The 5,723-nt window shown below is 43.9% G+C and overlaps 1 pseudogene; it reads left to right on the forward strand.

Annotated features, from left to right (window-relative positions):
- Positions 1 to 1,314: 1,314 nt before the first annotated feature.
- Positions 1,315 to 5,386, forward strand: LOC136465862 (wall-associated receptor kinase 5-like; annotated as a pseudogene).
- The last annotated feature ends 337 nt before the right edge of the window (positions 5,387 to 5,723 follow it).

Below are 5,723 nucleotides of genomic sequence, written 5' to 3' on the forward strand. Positions count from 1 at the left end.
GAGGAGAGCGACCGACTATGAAAGAAGTAGAAATGAGGTTACAATTCCTAAGAACAAAGAGGCTAAGAAAAAAACAACATTTATTTGAACAAGAAGGAGATATTGAGCCTTTGTTACGTGCAGAAGCTAAGAATTCACTCGAACATATCAACCTTGTTAATGCTACCCATATAATACCTCAAGAGACCTCTAGGTGCAACAGTTTGGAGCAAGAATGTGTGTCTTCGTTTAGGCCATGCTAACTACATTTGTGCTAGATAATAAAGGGCTTTGCTTAGATACTGATTTATCTGAGATATAATATATTGTGAGCGCGCGTGGGACTAGTACCTATCTCCAGAATATTTTGTACCAACTATCGGTAGGCCTGGTGCAAGCGGTAGAGTCTTACCGCCTGTGACCGGAAGGTCCCGGGTTTGAGTCGTGGTCTCCTCGCATTGCACAGGCGAGGGTAAGGCTTGCACTAACACCCTTCCCCAGATCCCGCATAGAGCGGGAGCTCTCTGCACTAGGTACGCCCTTTTTATCAGTAATGCATGAAGCAATACATTTCATTGACAAATGACCATGGCGCAAGGAGCCTACCAATTGAAGGAGACGACAGTAGCCAAGGCCCAAGGCCGCGGGGGACGCATCAACCGGCTGCTCGTGCTGGGAGCGTCGGAGGAAAGAGGCGGAGGGCCTGTTCCGCTTGGCAGAGCCTCTGCCGCCTACCGCGACCTATGAACAGCGAAGTGCGGCGCTCGGCAGAGTCGCGGCGAGGAGTCGAGGTGCTGGAGGACGGAGTAGGCATTGGCGCAGAAATTGGGCCTGAAAGGATTTTCCTTGATGGGCCTGGGCGATGCTTTCGTAACTATGGCCCAAGAACTGCTGTCGGCAGCGTGGGTCAAGGACTTTTAACACGCCAAGCATCCATCCAGCCAGCCAGCAGCATGCTCACCGCGCTGGGGCCTCATGTCCGGACAATCCTTACTCCCAATTCAGTGCTGTTAGTTCTTTGCCTTGACCATTTGCCAGCAGCTTCGGCCAAGGACGACGAGGAGCCTAGATGCAAGCCAATGCTAAGTGAGATACTTATTACTTCATGGTACGAGCATGAAGCAGCAAGGACACAGGCTTAGCTGTCTGTGCTCGACTGCTCGTCCGGCCCCCGTTGCGCCTGCAGCCAGCGCATGTACGCCGGATGAGTTTAACACAAATCTTCTAGTAGTGTCGATTTGCTTCCCTGAGCTTTTTGCTGAATTTAAAAAGCACTATCAAATTCGAATACCGGACAACGCACTCCTTTTAACTTTCAAAACCTGAAATTCGGAGATGACCTCGTCCCTCTCGCAGCTGGTCTCCAAGAGTCAAGTGCATGCACTCCAAGCAGAACACGCAATCGGCTGCACAAGGCCTTGCAAGCGGGACGGTGGATTTCAGAGATCATTTGTGGTGTCTCAGTCCAGGCGCTGGTACAGTTCCTAAACCTCTGGGATCGACTGACAGAAGTAAACTTGAGGCAAGGGTGACTGATAAGCTCATTTGGCGCCGCTCTCTGAGTTGGGAGTTCAACACTTCAGCTCCAAGTTGTCCTACACAGCTCTTCATTATCTTGGATCCCTACCTTTTGAATTGAAGAGGAAGTTTAAAGTACTTCTTCCGTCCTAAAATAAATGTATATCTCGCTTCCGAGAAGTCAAATTTTTTAAGTTTGATTAAATTTATAAAAATATACTAATATTTATGATGTATACTAACAATCGTTAGATTGAATATGAGTATACTTTTATAATAACTTATTTGAAGATACAAATATTGATACTATTTTCTATATTCTTAGTCAAACTTAAAAAAGTTTGTCTCCTCGAAAAATGATATGCGTATTTATTTTTTAAATATATTTTAGTACTCCCTTTGTCCCAAAAAAACATCATCGCAGCATTTGAAGTACGTCCAGAAAAGAATAATGTTTTAGACATAGGTCCCACTTAACATTCCTTTTCCGTGGCTACCCGCCCGCCCCATCCCTCCCTCGCCATTCTCTGTCTCTCCCTCCCTAGCTCCTATTTTCCTCCGCCCTCTCCTCTTCCTCTTCACCGGTGACCCCCTCTTCTTCTCCTCCGCCGGTCACCCTCCTCTTCTCTTCCATCGGTGGGAGGCCGGCGCACACCCTCCTCTTCTTCTCCGTCAGCGTGGAGGTGACACTGCCTGGCGAGGCTACATCGGGGCGGCGGAGATCCGGCCCCTCCCTCCTCTGCTCCTCCCATGGCCGTCAGTAGCCTCTCCTCTCTCACCGTCGGAGAGAAGGCTCGGACGGAGAGGGCACGGAGTCGCTAGATCTGGCGTGGGCTACGGCCTCCCTTTGCAGTGCTCAACAAGGAATGGACCAGCAGCGAGGCGAGGCGAGGCGAGGCTTGGCGGCCACCGGCCACCATGTAGCAGTGACAACATATCTATTGTAGCAGTGACAATATATCAGCCGAGATCTATTGTAGCAGTGACAATATATCTTGGAATGCCCCCGCCAAGGGTATTACTATCAGTTATTATAACACTTTCTTCTTCCTTGGCTGCGATTTTGATGTTGACTTGTTTGACTCTGTGAGAAACCCAATCGGCTCCTGCGTGAGCAGGTGCCACGACAAGGTATTGCCAAATCAAGGGCCTTGCTTTGGGGTTGGTTGCTGTTCCATCAGTCTACAAAACGACATCTCAGGCTTTCAAGGAACAATTGTTCGGGCTGGTAATATGGCAGGACAGTCAGATCCTCTGCACCCTGGCATCATGGCTTTCATGTGGGATGATGGAGATTATTACACGAATAATGCGACTGATCTTTTCTCAAGTTGGACAAATGCAAGCAAGATTGGTGACGCTGAACTTTGGGTTGCCATCATGGACCAACCAAGCTGCGAAAGTGCGCAGATGAACAAGGCAAGCTATGCTTGTGCCACCGACAACTATTGCCGAAATGAGTCATATGGAGGTTACAGCAGCTCCTGCTACAATGAAAATAATCTTAGATATTACACAGCCAATGCTTACCTTTCCGAAGGATGCATGCAACAAGGTGCTCCCTGCTTGCTTTTCTCTAAAAAAAAGAAAATATTTAACATTTTATCTTCTTGTTCTTACTCTTATCAATCTATTGTTATGAAGCAGATTACAACCCCAAGCCTAAAGAACACTGCCAGAGGTCATGTGGGAACATGTCCATTCCCTTCCCTTTCGGGCTTGAAGAAGATTGTTTCGGAAACAAAAGGTTCCTACTTAACTGTACAGCCGCAAATGAGACGCTTTTTAGCACAAGATATGCACAGTATCACGTGACTGGTCTGTCAGTAGAAGATGGGACTCTGATGGTTAGCAACGTGCTAAACAATGCTAGCTCCGGGAAAGAAGTAATAATAGCTCAGGCCAACGAAAGGGGAGACGCGTACATGGACGACGGCCCTGTGGAAGACGAATTTGATTTTTCTATGGAATATGACATTGTTATACGATGGGCAGTTACAAATTCATCTTGTGAACAAGCTATGCATCGGAATAGAAGTAAGTATGCATGCCGCAGTGGATACAGTGATTGCAAAAACGTGATCCATGGGAAAACATTTATGGGATATCGTTGCAAGTGTTCTACTGGCTACACAGGAAATCCATACATACAGGACGGCTGCACAGGTACATACCTTTCCTCCTTCACTATGTGCTACAACATAACATAGTTCACACCCGAAAATGCATGGAAAGAAAATTAACAAGTTCACATACTCTAAAAAATTTGTAATTTGTAGTTAAATCCGACTAGGCAGATTTAGACAGAAGATTCCTTTTCATCGGCTTGGTATGAAAGTATGCAACCACAGATTATGATGATCAACATATATAAATAACGAGAATTGACTGTCTACAGATATTGATGAATGCTCACTGCCAAACTACTGCAAAGGTACATGTCAAAACATTCCTGGAAGCTATAGGTGCACACAGTGCTCTCATACCCAAGAATTTGATTCCATCAAGAGGAGGTGTGTTACATCAGCTAAACAACGGAATCTTCTTTTGGGTAAGCCATAGCAAACAAAACTTCCTTGAAATTATAGTTTGTAAACGTTAACATGATTTCATGACAATAGCAAGTGCATATAGGTATTGCAATTGGAACTAGCTGTGGCATTGGATCCATATTTATTGCCTTGGGTATAATTATAATTGCCAATAAGTGGAAAAAAGGCATCCAAAGTAGAATCTGACGAGCATACTTCAAGAAAAATCAAGGTTTGCTATTGGAGCAACTGATCTCAGATGAAAGCGCTGCTAGCGAAACAAAGATATTCTCATTGGAGGAACTAGAGGAGGCGACTAACAACTTTGAAGCTACTCGTGTTCTTGGTCGTGGAGGACATGGAACAGTTTATAAAGGGATTCTATCAGACCAACGTGTGGTGGCCATAAAAAATACAAAATAGCGGAGCAAACAGAGATAGACCAATTTATCAATGAGGTTGTCATTTTGTCTCAATTCAGTCATCGTAATGTGGTGAAACTGTTTGGTTGCTGCCTAGAAGATGTGGTGCCCTTCCTTGTATATGAATTCATTTCAAATGGAACTCTGTATGAACTTCTTCACACTGATACTACATTAAAATGCTTGCTTTCATGGGATGATCGCATTAGGATTGCAACAGAAGCAGCAGGGGCTCTTGCTTATCTACACTCAGCAGCTACAATACCAATTTTCCACAGAGATGTCAAGTCTTCAAATATACTATTGGATGACAACTTCACCACAAAGGTTTCAGATTTTGGTGCTTCAAGATCTCTTTCACTTGATGAGACCCATGTGGTGACAATTGTTCAAGGAACATTTGGTTACTTGGATCCAGAGTATTATCATACCGGTCAACTAACGGAGAAGAGTGATGTATATAGTTTTGGAGTAATACTTGTGGAACTTTTGACAAGAAAGAAGCCATTTTTTATTAATGATTTAGGTGCAAAGCAAAGCTTGTCCCATTTCTTCATTGAAGGACTTCACCAAGGGTCTCTTATTGAAATAATGGATACTCAAGTTGTGGAAGAAGCAGACTAGGAAGAGATTAGTGAAATTGCCTTACTTGCAGAAGCATGCTTAAGGGTAAAAGGAGGAGAGCGGCCGTCTATGAAAGAAGTGGAGATGAGGTTGCAATTCTTAAGAACAGTGAGGCTGAGAAAAAGACATCATTTACCCGAAAAAGATGGAGATATTGAGCCTTTGCTATGTGGAAAATCTAAGAACTCACTTAAACATATCGATCTTATTAATGCTGCACATAACCTCAAGAGACCTCGAGATGCTACAGTTTGGAACAAGAATTTGTATCTTCGTTTAGGCGACGCTAACTACATTATGCTAAGATTATAGAGGGTTTGCTTATATACTGCTGCATCTAAGATATCATATATTTAGAAGTTACATTTAATTTCGTATCTTTGGATGAGATTGTTTCACACAGATTCATTTTATGTATAATATGCACAATGTACTGTAGATCAGATGGCTTGTATCCTTCTATATGATGGCTTGTATCCCTTCTATATTTTCTGTAGATGCATATAGGGTATAGCATCAGGTCCCTGTATTAAAGATAAGGTTCTATATGAACATAGTTGTGGTTGTCGACAAGTCTATTGATAATTTGATATCAATTGCCAATGGCTCAATCAGTGGCTCCGGTAGGCATCAGACTAATACATGATTT

This window comes from Miscanthus floridulus, chromosome 7 (assembly GCF_019320115.1).
Source record: "Miscanthus floridulus cultivar M001 chromosome 7, ASM1932011v1, whole genome shotgun sequence".
NCBI classification, from domain to species: domain Eukaryota; kingdom Viridiplantae; phylum Streptophyta; class Magnoliopsida; order Poales; family Poaceae; genus Miscanthus; species Miscanthus floridulus.